The 18,414-nt window shown below is 35.7% G+C and overlaps 1 protein-coding gene across 1 annotated transcript in view; it reads right to left on the bottom strand.

Moving 5' to 3' along the window:
* The window catches only part of SLC25A42 (solute carrier family 25 member 42), a 428,471-nt gene extending 411,234 nt beyond the window's left edge, over nt 1–17,237 (bottom strand). Inside the window, exon 1 of the mRNA XM_053702913.1 lies at nt 17,164–17,237. The gene's annotated coding sequence lies outside the window, so the exon portion shown is untranslated. The remainder of the gene's footprint in view (nt 1–17,163) is intronic.
* Nucleotides 17,238–18,414: the final 1,177 nt, after the last annotated feature.

The raw sequence follows: 18,414 nt of genomic DNA, 5'->3' as shown, positions 1-18,414 counted from the left end.
ATGAACAACATTTCTATATATACTATATGGACTTCCATCATAGACACTAACAATATCACTTACCAGTTGGTAACTACGACCTCCGGATCTGGCACCTAGGGTGCTGAAGCGGCTGTGTTTAGGAGCACCTATATAGAATCTCTGCCAATTTAGACTTTTGCCCATCAAAATTTATATTTGTTTTACGTAATTTTACACTTTTGGATTGCGGATAATTTTGTTTTATTTTTCAAGGGGATTATTCATTTATTTTTGAAGATTCACATTATTTTCATCTGTTCAAGATTGATCTACATTGAACTATATATATATTTTTCTATATTTCTTTATTTTTATATATATTTTTTATATATTTTTTTTCTTTTTGAAATTTTTTTTTTTTTTTTTTTCACTAGCGCTAGTGTGGATTCACATTTCTCTGGGGTTAAACACCTACTTTTTGCATCAACGTCACGTTCTTTCACAGCCCCTCCTCCACTTGGTCCAGTAACGGATCTCACACGCCTTTGATTATTGCATTATTTTTTTAATTTTATATTGAAGTTTGAACGAATGTTTTTACACCATCATGTGCTGAGATTTTAATGTTTATTTGAAAGTTGATATATTGTTTATTGTTACACATCACATTGGTCTGATCTGAACCACAGTCCACACATTTTTTTCATCCACTGACAATAGAACCATATCTAGAACGCCAAAGTCAGGTAACCGACTTATTAATCTATCCTAAACACACAAAAGAACTTTGAAGATAGCTACATTCAAGGTTTTGTATAACTAAAGTAGCCAGGTACAAATCTCCTGGAATATTTCATGGATCCATGAACAGAATTTTACTGTATTTATATATGAACATTGTGTTTTAACATTTTATCTGTGATTTTAATTTGAATGTATATGGAATAAATTATTCGCCAGAATTTAGTTTCCAGCCTTTTAAGCTATTCAGCGCTTACTATCGCCCCCTATTCTGTGTTGAGTTTACTTGTTTGTATTATGGATTGTAGTTGTACTCCAACTACCAATGTTCTAACTGTTCTGTACTACAGCTAGAGCTGTAAAAAGTTTTATAATGACAGGCTGCAGGATGCAAGGATTGCCCTTGTCAATGCCACATCCCCCATGTTTTCCTGGACAGTGGATAAGTCACTCAGCTAAATAACTAACACATGCATCAGTGTGCATTGTAATAGATTTACTGTACTTAGAAACAGAACACACATCATGCTGCTGCACACTCAGCACTTTAGAGGTTTCTCCATGCATGCAATGCATACACTGTTTCATATGTTACTCATACCACAGCTAGACTGACTGCCCAGTGCCCAAGAAAACAAAGGACAATGTTGTAAGAACTGACCAGCTATTTTTATTTAAATTAGCTGTGTGTGTGTTGAGTTCAGTTGTTTGTATTATGTATTTTACTAGTTACTCTAACTATAACTGGTGTTCGACTTCTTAGTGTTCTGTACTACAGCTATAACTGTAAAAATTAATGTAATATGACAGGCTGTAGGATGTCATGATTGACCTTGTCAATGCCACATTCCCCATGTTTTCATGGACAGTCACTCAGCTAAATGACTAACACATGCAGCAGTGTGCTGCGTTGTACTACCTTTACTTAGAAAAACAAATCGTGCAGCTGGAGCTGGATAGTCCTCAGTCAGCACTTTTCAGGTTTCTTTCTACATGCTGCACACACTGCTTCATATGTTACTCTTACCACAGCTAGACTGTCTGCCCAAGAAAACATGGGCAATGTGGTAAGAACTGGCCAGCTAATTTCATTCAAATTAGCTTTGTTTGTATGTGTTGAGTTCACTTGTTATGTACTAACCTCCTGTATGTAACTGTGTTCTACTTCTTAGTGGTCTTTTATATAGATCTACTACTACAGAATAGCTGTGACTAGTGTGTGATGTAATATGACAAGCTGCAGGATGTCAGGATTGACCTTGTCAATGCAACATCCCTCATGTTTCCCTGGACAGTAACTCCCAACACAACACATGCACCAGTGTGTACATTCATTGTACTTACTTTACTGCACTTATATTTATATACAGAACTTCACAAGTCATACTGCAGTAAAGACAGCAATTTTCAGGTTTCTCCATGCTTACACTGCTTCATATGTTAATCATACCACTGTGTCCACACTGTTAGAATGACTGTCCAATAAAACATGACAAAGTTGTGTGAACTTGTGTGTCATAAGACCTAATAACTGGCTAGTGGCTACTATTTAATCACAACACAGGCAGCAAATTTTATTGTAACTATTTTTATTTTGTATTTTTATGCTCAAAGAGTGTATTGGACGTTGATAGACATGTACATTAAGATTCTGTAGTGTTAAATAAATGTTTTAATGCTAAATGAAGGCATTAGTCATTTTATTTTTTTTGCCCATATCGCCCAGCCCTAATACACACACACACACTTGTGTGTCTTAGAAACTGCAGAATCACTGCCTAATCGTCATTTTCTGGCAACATGATTTTTTTATCACATGGTTTTGTAATCACAATTACTTGTGATTCAGACAGAGCATACAATTCTAAAAAAAAAAAAAGTTCCCCCATCTATACTACTTCTATGATAAACTTTGTTTTTCTAGATGAATCATGAAAGAGAAAATTGGGTTTCATGTCCCTTTGAAGCAACATTTATAAATAACAGTAAATAATATTGCAAAGAATTATACTGCTCCCATCCGGCTACTTAAAGGGACAGTATAGTCAAAAATAAACTTTTGTGATTCAGATAGAGCATGCAATTTTAAGCAACTTTCTAATTAATGTACTCCTATTATCAATTTTTCTTCATTTTCTTTATTTTAAAAAGATGGAAAGTAAGCTTAGGAGCCGGCCCATTTTTGGTTCAGACCTGGGTAGCGCTTGCTGATTGGATGGCTACATTTAGACACCAATCAGCGAGCGCTACCCAGGTGCTGAACCAAAAAAGGGCCTGCTTCTATGCTTACATTACAGGTTTTTAAAATAAAGATACCAAGAGAATGAAGATAAAAAGGATATTAGGTGTAAATTAGAACGTTGCTTAAAATTGAATGCTCTATCTGAATCATGAAAGCTTAATTTTAACTATACTATCCCTTTAAAGGGACATGAAACCCCAAAATGTGTCTCTTATGATTTATATAGAGTATACATTTTTAAACAACTTTTACGTTTTAATTTACTTCTATTATACATTTTGCTTCAATCTCTTGGTATCCTTTGATGAAGAAGCAGCAGTACACTACTTGGAGCTAGCTGAACACATTGGTAAGTCAATGAAAAGAGGCATATAAGTGCAGACACAAATGAGCAACTAGCTATCAGCCCCTGTGCTTACCTAGGTATGCTTTTCAACAAATAATGCCAAGAGAACAAAGTAAAATAGAAGCAAACTGGAAAATTGTATAAAAATGTATGCTCCATCTGAATCATGAAAGGAAAAATGTAGGTTTCATGTGCCTTTAATAATGCAACTTGACTGACAACATTTTCTATGGAGAACACGGTTTGTTTGTTTTTAAAAAACACAACTTACTGGCTACCTTATTGCATTCTTATAATTAATAATGTTTCAATAAAGAAACTTGACTTTAACCTGGCCATAAAAAAAAAATGGTAGGAAATTTAACACAATGGAACATTTACCTTTTTATTAAAAGGGGTATAAAACAGTCTGTTTCATTGTTGTAATAAAATATATATATATATTAAGCAGTGGTTATGTGTTTTCAATATTTTAAATTGATTTTATCTTTTATATGTTTTTTTTTGTTTGTTTGTTTTTAAACGTCATTTGTGCAGTGTCCATTACTTCCTGGCTCTACAGGAAGGCTAATCTAGCTTGATGTTATAAATCTTCTAGAACAGAAGTTTCCGATTCCAGCTTTCAGGCCTCCCTAACAGACGAGATTTTCAGGATTACCTGAGAGCAAGTTTTTTTAATAGCCAAACTCTACCCTCCACTTGCATTATATTAAGGAGCCAATCTTTCTGCCAGTACTTAAGATGGCAGGGACAATTGTGGGGTGAGGGAGGGAAGAGAGCTGTTTGGGAGGGATCAGGGGGTGTTATGTGTCAGGTGGGAGGCTGATCTCTACACTAAAGCTAACATTAACCTTGTAAGCTCCCTACAAGCTACGGAATTAACCCCTGCACTGCTGGGCATAATACACGTGTGATGCACAGCAGCATTTAGCGGCCTTCTAATTACCAAAAAGCAACGTCAAAGCCATATATGTCTGCTATTTCTGAACAAAGGGGATCCCAGAGAGGCATTTACAACCATTTATGCCATACTTGCATACTTGTAACAAAGTAAAAATTCAACAACAAAAAAAAAAAATTCTTCAAAATTTTTTTTTTTTTTAAGTTAGTTTTGGTTTAGTTAAACACATAGGTAAAGTCACTTGTTCACTTAAACACATAGGTAAAGTTTATCAGTAAGATTGGTAAGACGTGTCAGTAATATACTTTAGAAGTGTTACTATAGAGATATAAGATTGCAGTAAGACTTGTTCCTATATATTTTCTTGTTTTTCCGACACTTGTACATTCAGTGGAAACTCCTCTAGTAATTGTATTTTTGGTAACTTGAGAGTTAAATTTTATAGGATGTAGTAAAATATGACTAACACTAGAGGGAGTAATTGCTCTGTGTGAAACATTTTGTCAAATCTGTTTGTAATTAATGTTTTAATTGATCAGCCTATATACTGTGGACAGAGGCTGAAGTGTTTTGTATGCATGATTAAGGCTGTGAAGGCCGAAACGTCGCATGTAATGTGAAAATAAAGGTATTTTCTTTTACCTAATTGGTGCTGTGGATTCCATTTGTCTATGTTGCTGTAAGGGTGGCAGTAACCCTTTCTCCACGGGCATCATACAGAACTAAAACCTGCTTTAAGGAACCAACAGGTGCTGTACTCATTTACTACTTTCATGTAATTGGCAAGAGTCCATTAGCTAGTGACGTATGGGATAGAAATACCCAAGATGTGGAAGACCACAGAAGAGTCACTAGAAAGGGAGGAATAAAATAAAAACAGCTATTTCCACTGCAAAAATTAAATCCACAAAAAAATAAGTCTCTCTCATAAATTTCAAGAAAAAAAAAAAAAAAAACTTAAATCATAAGCAGAAGAATCAAACTGAGACAGCTGCCTGAAGAACTTTTCTACCAAAGACTGCTTCAGAAGAAGTAAATACATAAAAATGGTAAAATTTTGTAAATGTATGCAAAGACGACCAAGTTGCTGCTTTGCAAATCTGATCAACCGAAGCTTCATTCTTAAAAGCCCAAGAAGTGGTGACTGATCTAGTAGAATGAGCTGCGGAGACTGTCCCGCCTCCACATAAGCCTTGTGAATCAAAAGCTTTAACCAAGATGCCAAAGAAATGGCAGAGGCTTTCTGACCTGTCCTAGGGCCAGAAAAACAACAAATAGACTAGAAGTCTTCCTGAAATCTTTAGTAGCTTTGACATAATATTTCAAAGCTCTTACAACATCCAAAGAATGTAAAGATCTTTCAAGAGTATTCTTAGGATTAGGAAACAAGGAAGGAACAACAATTTATCTACTAATGTTGCTAGAATTCACGTTAGGAAGAAGAAATTTAAACGAAGTCCGCAAAACAGCCTTATCTTGATGGAAAATCAGAAAAGGAGACTCACAAGAGAGAGCAGACAATCCAGAAACTCTTCTAGCTGAAGAGATAGCCAAAAGAAACAACACTTCCCAAGAAAGTAGTTTAATATCCAAAGAATGCATAGGCTCAAAAGGAGGAGCCTGCAAAGCCTTCAAACCCAAAGTAAGACTCCAAGGAGGAGAGATTGATTTAACAACAGGCTTGATAAAAACCAAAGCCTGAACAAAACATCGAATATCAGGAAGTTTAGCAATCTGTCTATGAAATAAAACAGAAAGAGCAGAGATTTGTCCCTTCAAAGAACTTGCAGACAAACCTTTATCCAAACCATCCTGAAGAAACTGTAAAATTCTAGGAATTCTAAAAGAATGCCAAGAGAATTTATGAGAAAAACACCATGAAATATATGCTTTCTAAACCCGATAATTTATCTTCCTTGAAACAGGACTTACGAGCCTGTAGCATAGTATTAATCATGGAGTCAAACAAACCTCTATGACTAAGCACTAAGCTTTCAATTTCCATACCTTCTAATATAGCAAATTGAGATCCTGGTGGAAAAACGGCCCTTGAGACAAAATGTCTGGCCTTAAAGGAAGTGGCCAGGGTTGGCAACTGGACAAGAGCAGCATACCAAAACCTGTGGGGCCATGCTGGTGCTATCAGAAACATATGCGATTGTTCCATTATGATCTTGGAGATCACCCTTGGAAGAAGAACTAGATGGGGAAAAATGTAAGCAGTTTCAGCCTTTGAAAAAGCGTATGCGAAACGCGCGTTAGGCCGTTCGCACTGCTGCTCTCTTGAAAATTGGTATTTAAATATAGTTTACTGGGTATTAGTTTAACTTAAAATTTGTATAACTATAGGTAATTTGTTGGCCCTCATTTTGGGCACCTACTTAGGTGGAATTGCGCAGCCTAGCTGGCGATAAGTAGAGTGTGGAGACCGATAATATTTGAATTAGCAACTAAAGGCAATAAAAGTATACTAGACAATAGTGACGTCTCCTACACTTCCCTCTGAGCTCGCTGCGGTCCCTAACAGAATCTATAGTTAAGTAATACTTATTTACCCTGGTGCAATATATGTTAACTTAATTTTGAGGTTGATAGGAGGTTACTCCTATAACAGAGAGCTTACAGTGCTACTATCTTTTTTATTTTTATTATATTTATTTATAGTTATTTTCTTTCTTTTCTAACATAACGAAACCTTTTTTTTATTTAAAAGTGGCATGGTCCACAACATTGATACTATTTTATCTACTTGTATAATAAATGTTAAGTTTTAATTAATACACTTCTCAACACTACTTAATCACCTACCCTTCATGTATGAGAGGACAATCCCCCCAAGTGTGCCATATTAATGCCTCTGTTCTTTCTCTCTTCTAAATTATTGTGTACAAAGGCCGCCTAGCCAGCCAAAGGAAGAAGAATTTGGTGGTGTAATGTACAAAGCGCCTAAATGAAAGGCAGAGGTGATAATGAATGAGAACGTACCTAATGAGATGTGTGTAAGACGTTTAATCCTAATAAAGACACATAAAAGCATACAATAAAAACAGTGAAATAAAATCATACAGTAAAATTATACAATAAAAATTAGCATGGATCCATGTAAACTGTACAGTGATTACAAATGACAGGTAAATTACAGTAATTGCATATGAGAGGTAAGATTGTTGACCTGTGCAATAATTACAAGTGACAGGTGGAGTACAGAAAATTGGTGTAAGTACCAAATATGGAGCTAGTGAGCAACAGTAGGTAGCAAAAGCAAAAATAAAAGTCCAGCAACAAATAACATCACAGATTAAATGATTAGCATGTTGAAGCAAACGACAATGCTATGCAAATCAGAGTCTTTTTCCCTATGTGCTAAGCTATCCAAGCAAAAAGTTGATGCAGCCGCAACATCAGCCATAGAAATGGCAGGTCTGAGAATATAGCTAGAATGTAAATAAGCTTTCCTTAGATAAGATTTAATTTTCCTATCAAAAGGATACTTAAGAGGTACTATCTTCCATAGAAATAGTAGTACGCTTAGCAAGAGTAGAAATAGCCCCATCAACCTTAGGGACTTTTCCCCAAAACTCTAATTTAGCTACTAGCAAAAGGATACAACTTTTTAAACCTTGAAGAAGGAACAACAAAAGTACCAAGCTTAGACCATTCCTTAGCAATTACATCAGAAATAGCATCAGGAACAGGAAAAACCTCAGGAGTAATCACAGGAGGTTTAGAGACAGAATTTAAATGTTTACTGGATTTATTATCAAGAGGTCCAGACTCCTCAATATCCAAAGTTATCAACACTTCTTTTAACAAAGAACGAATATACTCAATCATAAAAAGATAAGATGATTTATCAGTGTCAATGTCTGAAGTAGGATCTTCCGAATCAGAGAGATCCTCGTGGATAGATCAGTATGTTGTCGGTCATTACAAATTTCATCAGTATTATGAAATGTTTTAAAATACCTTTTACGTTTATTTGAAGGTGGAATAGCAGACATAGCCTTCTTTATTGCATCAGCAATATAATTTTTCATATCAACAGGGATATCATGTACTTTAGATGTTGAAGGAACAACAGATACTGTAATAGCACTAATAGAAACCTTTTCTGCATACAAAATCTTATCATGACAACTGTTACATACTACAGCTGGAGATATAATCTCCACAATCTTACAACAGATACACTTAGCTTTGGTAGAACTATGTTCCGGCAGCATGGTTCCAACAGCAGCTTCTGAGACAAGATCAGATTGAGACATCTTGTAAAATGTAAAAAAAGAAAAAATAACATTTAAACAGAAATATCTTATTTCCACATATAGCAGTTTCAGGAATAGGAAAAAATGCAAATGATAAAATGAACAAAAAAAGGAAATAGCATAGCCCTCTGAGCATAAAGAAGGCAAGGAGCATATAGGAAGTGGGGTAAAATAAAACTACATTTTTTTGGCGCCAAGTATGACGGACGACGTAAAAGGAAGTTTACATTTTTTTGCGCCAACAAACATCAGGAAATGACGTAACTCGCGTCATAACAAACGCAAATTCACGCCAAACAACCTGGCGTCAACTAAGACGCAGGAAATTATGAACTTGCATTATTAAAAGACACACATTCGCGCCAAAAGAATTCTCGCACCAAGAATGACACAATAAAAAACAGCATTTTGCGCCCTTGTGAGCCTAATTTGCCTGCAAGTTTTCAAAGAAAAAACAAGTCAAATTGGGGAAAAAAAAAAAAAAAAGACTATACCCCAGGTAAGACAAACTTCCTAAAACATGATTTCCATAACGAAACTGCCGGACTGCAAAAGGGTAATACACATAGACCTGACTCATGGCAAATAAGTAAAATACATATATTTAAAACTTTATATTAATACATAAAGCGCCAAACCATAGCGGAGAGTGTTTTAAATAATGATACATACTTACCAAAAGACACCCATCCACATATAGCAGCTTGCCAAACCAGTACTGAAAGCTATCAGCAGAGGTAATGGTATATAAGAGTATATCTTCGATCTGAAAAGGGAGGTAGGAGATGAATCTCTACGACCGATAACAGAGAACTTTTGAAAAGATTTCACGTGAGGAAAACCATAGAATCAATAGGTGATACTATCTTCACATCCCTCTGACAAACACTGTAGAGGAATTAGGCTTCAGAATACTAGAAGCGCTTATCATAAAAAAAAAAAATCAAGCACAAACTTACTTCACCACCTCCATAGGAGGCAAAGTTTGTAAAACTGATTTGTGGGTGTGGTGAGGGGTGTATTTATAGGTGCATTTTAAGGTTTGGGAAACTTTGCCCCTCCTGGTAAGATTGTATATCCCATATGTCACTAGCTCATGGACTCTTGCCAATTACATGAAAGAAATAAGGAATTAAAGTACAATGCAATGGGGTTTTTTCGGCACTACAAATACTTAAAAATTCTGTATCTGAAAGTGTTGACCAATTTACAAATTATTCATAACTTATAAATGGATACACAAACTGCAATGAACAAAAACCCTCAAAAATGCATTTACTGTAATTGATTCAGTACTGTTTGGAGTTATTTAAATTTTTCTTAATATGACCATTTGAAGATATTTAGACAAAGCTACAGAGAAAAACACTAATTTAATAGTTTGGCACAGTGATATATCTCATGAGGTAATGTATCACCAGCTTTAATGGGTGGGGGGGGGGGGGAACAAGGTGTTGGTCTGGAAATATAAATTTTCAAAGTGTGTTTTTTTTGTTTTTTAATGTTGCTCTAGCATGAGCAGTAGGAGAAAAAAAAATCTGATTTTTTGAGCAAGGCAGATTTAGTTTTCAATAACGGATCAAAATAACTTTTAAATAAAATTTGTAAAATGTAAATACTGATTTAGGAACATATCCTGATCTCATACTTCTAATATGATTTTAGTATATGTGTGATGTATAGATTGGGGTACTAGCCTGGCACTGCCCAGAATAGACAAGTGAGACAGACTTCACAAAATTAAAAAAATAGTTGGTGTTTATGGTGCCTAAATGTATCTACATTAGAGACACACAGTTAAATTACTGCTTGGTGACATCAGAACTATGGGAATCAGAAGAGACATTTTGAGAAAACTGATTGTGCAGCAATTAACTACTAGGAGCTAAATGTATGTTTGTAACCACCAATCACACCAGTAGGCTCCCAGTAAAGCATTCCTGAAACATGGGGATGCTTTTCAACAAAGGATACTAAGTGAGCAACATCAATTTGTTAAAAGAAACAAAAAACTTTGTTTAAAATTGCATCCTCTGTCAGAGCTATTTGAATTTCATGTCCCTCCAGGTTTAGAAGTATTTAAATAACATTCATGCAGTAAAAATAATTTACAGTGCTTGCTTGTAAACACATTCGGTATGAGAATTCATTTAAAAAAAAACAAAAAAACACACAGGTTACCAAATGCCTTTATACATGAGTTAAAATTCAACGATTCAAAACACTACAGGCATACAGCTCACATTAAAATTATGAAGACTTGTAGTTGATGTAGTGTGTTTGAGTGGTACAAATGATTTAAGAGATAATGTACTCTGGCAAGCCCCAATACAGAACATGCTGTGATCTGAGATATCATTGCAGAAAATGTAGCATGTCTGCAGAAAAGAAAAAAAAAAACACATGCAAAACAGTTAGCGCTTTTCACTTTGCGGTGCTGTTCCACATCAGGCTGTTCTCTTTAAACATTGCTGTGCTCTGGCTGCACTGTGTAATTACTTCCTTAACACAGTGAAGCCAGAGCGAAGCACTGTTTGAAGAGAACAGTCAAATACGGAGTACCGCTGCAAAGAGTTGATTGATAACTGGCTCTCAAGGATTGTTCAACCCCGCCCCCTAGCTTTTCCCGGTCTCTAAAGCTGTGACTCTTGAATATAAAAAGACACATTCTTGTGAGCAATGCACCTGTTTGTTTGTTTTTACTACATTTACCTTCCAATTATTTGATATTAAGCTAAGAGCAAAGAAAACACATTTATTCAAGAGACATTTAAAAAAAACTTAGACAGTCTAGTCCAAAAATAAAACTTTCATGATTTAGATTAGGGCATGTAATTTTAAACAACTTTCCAATTTACTTTTATCACCAATTTTGCTTTGTTCTCTTGGTATCCTTAGTTGAAAGATAAACCTAGGAGGTTCATATGATAATTTCTTAGACCTTGAAGGCCGCCTCTTATATGAATGCATTTTGACAATTTTTTCACCACTAGAGGGTGTTAGTTCATGTGTGTCATATAGATAACACTGCTCACACACGTGGAGCTACCTAGGAGTCAAAACTCACTGGGTAAAATGCAAAAGAACTAAAATAAGGGGGCAGTTTGCAGAGGCTTAGATACAAGGTAATCACAAAGGTAAAAAGTATTAATATAACTGTGTTTGTTATGCAAAACTAGGGAATGGGTAATAAAGGGATTATCTATCTTTTAAAACAAATATTCTGGTGTAGACTGTCCCTTTAACAAAAGGTTGTTTTTCGGCAGCTAATTTGCAAAGCAATTTTCAACTGCTGCACTGTATTTTAAAACTTTAACAATTGCTTTATTCTCCAGTTAATCAACACACTGTAACTGAGCTGGTGCTTTAGTGTAACTGCCTAATTTTAAAATGACGAGCAGAATGATTTTCACTAAAAAAATAAAAAGTAAATCACAGAAAGTGAAAACAAGTTCTGCCTCTGGGTTGGTTTATTAGTTTGCATTCAAATTTTCTGAAGGAACATCCTTGCAGATGAGATCTCACTCTTTTCCACCCCCACTGGGAGGTTCTGTTACTTTTGATCTGAGGAAAGATCTAATTCAGCATAATCCCTGCTTCTACTACATGACATCAATGCTACACCAAGGTGGCTGACCCAGGAGGGAGGATTTTGTTTCTACAGCTTCTAATATATATATATATATATATAAGAAGTAAGTGAGTTGAATCCAGCACCATAGGTTTTAGTAAAGTTTCTTTCCCACCTGTGTGCACGTTACCAAGGAGTATCAGCCAAACTCCAGTGTATACAGTCCATGTAGAAAATAAGGTAACAGCACCACAGCACACAATCTTCTTTTAAAGGTGAAAAATCTTTATTTGAGGTTTAGCAACCAGTAAAAAAGCGACGTTTCGGACCTACATAGTCCTTAATCATGCATAAGTTAAAATCAAACAAACAGACTTTAAAAAGGGTATCTGGACCAATCATGCTTCAATTCTCAGTGTTAATTGGTTTAACCCATACCTATCCAGGTTTGTAAATTTCAACAACACAGTGACCTCTAGTGGTACCAGAATATATTCCATCATTTAAAACCATTATAAAAACAAATACAAATCATAATCTCTATTCAGACCATATGGATGTAATGTGTTCAGACGTTTAATCCACCATACTTCTTTCTGTTTTAGTTTTAGTTCCCTATTACCCCCTCTTCTATGATGGGGGATATGGTCAATCACTTGAAAGCGAAGCTGGCTTACTGTATGGCCCATATTTGTAAAATGTGCTGATACTGGAAGTGACATATCTTTTGATTTAATGGATGCTTTATGTTGACTAAACCTATCCCTGGCGGCTTGGGTGGTCTCGCCAATATAACAAAGGCCACATGGGCATTTAAGTAGGTAGATTGCATAGTTAGTTTGGCATGTATATAACCCATTGATTGTATATTGCTTTCTTTTGTCATTTTGTGCTAAGAATTTCCCTTTAATAACTGAATTACATTGGGCACAGTGTAAGCAGGGGTAACAGCCTTTATTAGGGGTAGTTAAGTAATTTACATCAGACATTTTAGTTGTACCTATGTCAGCTTTTACTATGTGATCCCTAAGATTTTTTACCCTTCTATATGATGGCATAGGAGGGAGTTTAAATGATTCTATCTCTGGATTATATTTTGACAAAAGGTGCCAGTGTTTTCTTACTATTCTAAAGATGTCATTACTCTTGTCACTGTATTCCATTGAAAGAACTAATCTATCTGTTCCTTTCTCTGTTGGTTTTTTATCATGTATTCTATCCAAATCCTGAATGTTTTTAGCGATATTTTCTTTTGGATATCCTCTTTGGATAAATTTATTGCCCATAGACACTAGTCTTTCTGGCAATACTTTTTGATCTCTAACTATTCTTTTAGTACGCAAAAGTTGACTCCTGGGTATGGATTTAAAAACAGTATCAGGATGGAAACTTTCATATCGCAGCAGAGTATTTCTATCTGTGGGTTTTACATATAGATCTGTACTTAATGTATTTCCATGTCGATATACAGTTGTATCCAGAAAGTTAATCTTTTGGATAGAGTAAGTAAGGGTAAATCTTAGGCCTGTCATGGAGGCATTGATATCCTCAACAAACTGTATCAGGGACTCCAATGAGCCCCCCCATATGCCAAAAATATCATCTATATACCTTAGCCACAGCTTACAATGGCTGATGAATGGCTGATTAGTGTAGACAAATTTGTTCTCAAAGCCACTCATGAACAAATTGGCATATGAGGGGGCTACATTGGAGCCCATGGCTGTTCCCCGCTTTTGCATGTAGTAAGTGTCTTGAAAGAGAAAATAATTACAATATAGGACAAGTCTTAGCATGTCATCAAAAAAATCAATCTGAGATAGATTATATAAGCCACTGTCACTCAAAAAGCTTTTCACAGTCAATAGGCCTGCCTCATGGGGAATAGAGGTATATAAATTTACCACATCCAGTGAAAAAATTAACCAAGTATCCTCTATTTCAATCCCCATAAGTTTTGAAAGAAAATCATTTGTATCCTTAATAAAGGATTTTTGCTGTTTGACAAATGGAAAGAGGACTTTGTCCAGAAAGATAGAGATATTAGAAAAAATAGAATCGGTACAGGCCACAATAGGGCGTCCTGGTGGATGTAATAAGCTTTTATGGACTTTGGGTAATGTATAAAAAATTGGTGTTATAGGGTATTTGTTATACAAAAAATCATAGACCTGTTTAGAAATAATGTTATGTGTCAAAGCTCTATCTAATATGCCCTTAAGCTCTCTTTGTATTTCTTTAAGAGGATCATGATCCAGTATTTCATAAACCCCTCCATCTGACAGCTGTTGTAATATCTCCTGCACATAATAGTCAGTGTCTAACACTATTATTGCTCCGCCCTTGTCAGCATTTTTTATGGTGATATTTTTGTTATTTTTCAAAGTAAATATAGCCTCCCATTCCCCTTTTGTGAGGTTATGTTGTTTTGTGTAAGGATTTAATCTAGTTTTTTTCATTATTTCAATGGAATACAGTGACAAGAGTAATGACATCTTTAGAATAGTAAGAAAACACTGGCACCTTTTGTCAAAATATAATCCAGAGATAGAATCATTTAAACTCCCTCCTATGCCATCATATAGAAGGGTAAAAAATCTTAGGGATCACATAGTAAAAGCTGACATAGGTACAACTAAAATGTCTGATGTAAATTACTTAACTACCCCTAATAAAGGCTGTTACCCCTGCTTACACTGTGCCCAATGTAATTCAGTTATTAAAGGGAAATTCTTAGCACAAAATGACAAAAGAAAGCAATATACAATCAATGGGTTATATACATGCCAAACTAACTATGCAATCTACCTACTTAAATGCCCATGTGGCCTTTGTTATATTGGCGAGACCACCCAAGCCGCCAGGGATAGGTTTAGTCAACATAAAGCATCCATTAAATCAAAAGATATGTCACTTCCAGTATCAGCACATTTTACAAATATGGGCCATACAGTAAGCCAGCTTCGCTTTCAAGTGATTGACCATATCCCCCATCATAGAAGAGGGGGTAATAGGGAACTAAAACTAAAACAGAAAGAAGTATGGTGGATTAAACGTCTGAACACATTACATCCATATGGTCTGAATAGAGATTATGATTTGTATTTGTTTTTATAATGGTTTTAAATGATGGAATATATTCTGGTACCACTAGAGGTCACTGTGTTGTTGAAATTTACAAACCTGGATAGGTATGGGTTAAACCAATTAACACTGAGAATTGAAGCATGATTGGTCCAGATACCCTTTTTAAAGTCTGTTTGTTTGATTTTAACTTATGCATGATTAAGGACTATGTAGGTCCGAAACGTCGCTTTTTTACTGGTTGCTAAACCTCAAATAAAGATTTTTCACCTTTAAAAGAAGATTGTGTGCTGTGGTGCTGTTACCTTATTTTCTACATGGACTATATATATATATATATATTATATATATATATATATATATATATATATATATATATATATATATATATATATATATATATATATATATATAATGTTTTTTGTTGTGTATGTGCTTATCAGGACATGAAGATAAGGAAAGATCTGCTCAGGCTAATCCATAAGCACCAATTGGCCCCACAAGCCACAAAATAAAGGAACAGCAAACATCTTGCAATTATAATATTTTCTGCAGTCTTCCAATAGTTTGACATAAAAAAACAATAGCATCAAACAAGGAGTTATAATTTAGTTCAGCCTTGGTTTTATATGTTAAACTCCACATACCTTCTTCCTTATTTTGAGGAGTCAATTTGGACTTGTGTCTAGAGAAGACAGATATTTTAACTGGCATTTGTGTTAAAATATCTTCATTGTCTGACATAAGCAGAAAAAAATTATAGCAAACTGCAAATTAGAGATAGATATGTGGCAGAGTCAGGCTTGTGAAGCCTGTCACATCTTATTTAAATTTCCAGGACTAGAATACTTCACATTTTTTAGATTTATATTTAAAAAAGGAGTTGAAAAAATAAAGAAACTTTTTTGTAAAGTTGTTTTACCATGCAAGCATTAGCATTTTACATTACAATGGCAGTGTTTACCAAGTATTAGACACAGGGCATCAATAAGATGTAATTCCATAAACTCACCACACTCATTTGTGATACCTGAACTAATTCCTTTGAAACGATTAATTTGTGGCTAAATCCAAAACTTGCAATAGCTCTCAGCAAAACAAGAAATGTTAGCAGATTTATGTAAAACCCTTTTGCTCTACTGAGCATGGAATGGATCTATAGCCAAGTATACTACTATGCATAATAGTAATGTGTAGGATAGCTGCTATCAAACTACAGAGCAGCACCACACATAGAAAAAGCAAGGGTGCGCTATCAGACTATGGGGACTGCCGACAGGGTCTATTTTACTAAATAATTTAGAAGGTCAAGGTATCTGGGACTCAAATTTACGGTTCTAAATAATATCCAAAATGCAGTGTTCGAATCATAAAACTTGGGGCTAGTGTAACTGTACAATTTGGCACCGTTGTTATTGTCTTCAAAATACTTGACACATAGGGGGCACTCGTGACAGCAGCCTAGGTGATAATATTTTGATTTAAAGTAAGGCTATAACGTCATTAGAGCTGTCAGAGACACTCTCCCATGTATAGAACTGTCGAAGTCACATTATAAGACTTTCGTTGTTTATATTAATGCCTGGACACCATCAGAGAACAGATTGCTGAGGAAGAGGCAGTTATAAAGTCGGGGGTACACTCCCACATATGGAGCACACTGTGTCTGGGTGCATAGCTGCATCCTTGCAGTTGGTTAGGGTCATATACGGGGGAACAGCTGCAGCAGAATATATTGCTAAATCATGAAGCTATACACGAGGGGGCAGTTGCCTACAGACTGCACATTAGTACCGTACTACCCATAGAACACGTGTGCAAAGGCTACAGAATGATAAGCAGGAGGTTGCTGTCAACACAGCAAACAAGAAAAGGAGCGAGCAACACACAGAACAGTTGCTGTCAGGCTGAACATTTAATACAGACATGGAGCAGACACCGTCAAGCAGAAAATAAAGTAGCTAGCTTGGTAAATGTCATCACGTGACTTTGATATCAGTGAGCAAACAACGCAACAGGCTACTGATTGCAAAACACAACACAGTCACTCACCTGCACCCGCGGGTCGCCAGTTACACCCTCAGACGCTGCCACTGCGGGCCGCCGTACCAGTGGCCATGTCCCCGCCCACATCACACCCTTTCCATAGCTGCTTAGCAACAAGCTACCTAGGATTGGCTAGCCAGAGAAAACAGACAAGCAAGTTAAGCAATAGAAAACTAGGCTGTGTGGATGTACCCTGGTAAGTTTAAGGGTGGTATTAGTGACAGTTACATTGGCCAACCAGAAGCATTAGGATGTGGCTACCTGTCCCATGTGGTTATTTGCTATATACTAGGGGGAAGGGTATCCAGAGGGTGTTTTAGAAAGAACAGGGGGAAGGTGATAAGAGGACAAGTGTATCGCTTTTCCCATGTTTTCAAATGTGCTCTTCAACAACACGTGTTAACTTCCTACTTTCCAAATACTTTTCGAATATGTATGTACCAGGAAAGGAAATATCTATGTGCTTTATTTGTACAGTGTTGTCAGTACATTCAGACTCGTGAAAGTGCACGAGAAAAATCGACATTTCGTATACATGCACAATATAATATAACCCATTAAAAAGGCATAAGTTCCTACATGTTTAAAGGGGCATTAAACTATATAAATAACGATGCATCTGAATAAGTAAAAATATTCTTGTTCTCGAGAGGTTGAAAATGAATGCATGTTTTAATGGTGATATAAGCTCACTGGATATACCCCACAGACAGGTTGTCACTGGTGACTTACAAACATTAAAGGGACAGTATACTCTGAATGAGAACCATTAAAATTACATGTGCAACATGTATTTAACCTAAGTTTCATTCATCAAATTGTAAAATAAAACTTTTTATCCTATAAATTTTATTGTCAAACTTTTACCACTTGTGTATTCACTGTCCGCCTCATTGACCGCCACATTTTCCCCCTATATTTGAAGAATTAGCAATCATCCTATAGTGGTGATATCTGTCACGCTATGTACCTGCTATGCGAACGGGCGCACAATGAATGACATCATTGTTTCATGTATATAACAATCATCTGCTTCTGGTTCCCTCTATTCCTAGTTATGCGCATGCCCAAAATCATACGTTCACGTCAAGCGATCAATGCTTCCAAGATTGCATATAACAGAGCATGACCCAAATGTATTCATTGCGCACTGGATTCTACCGAAGACGCATCGATCTAATTATAATATCTACGTTCTGCATCCTAAACATAAAAAGGTATAATAAATTAGATCAAGAACTATTTATTCATAATCAA

This window comes from Bombina bombina, chromosome 2, assembly GCF_027579735.1.
Source record: "Bombina bombina isolate aBomBom1 chromosome 2, aBomBom1.pri, whole genome shotgun sequence".
NCBI lineage: Eukaryota > Metazoa > Chordata > Amphibia > Anura > Bombinatoridae > Bombina > Bombina bombina.
Note: the sequence above shows the minus strand (reverse complement) of the source record. Positions and strands in the feature narration are given on the sequence as shown.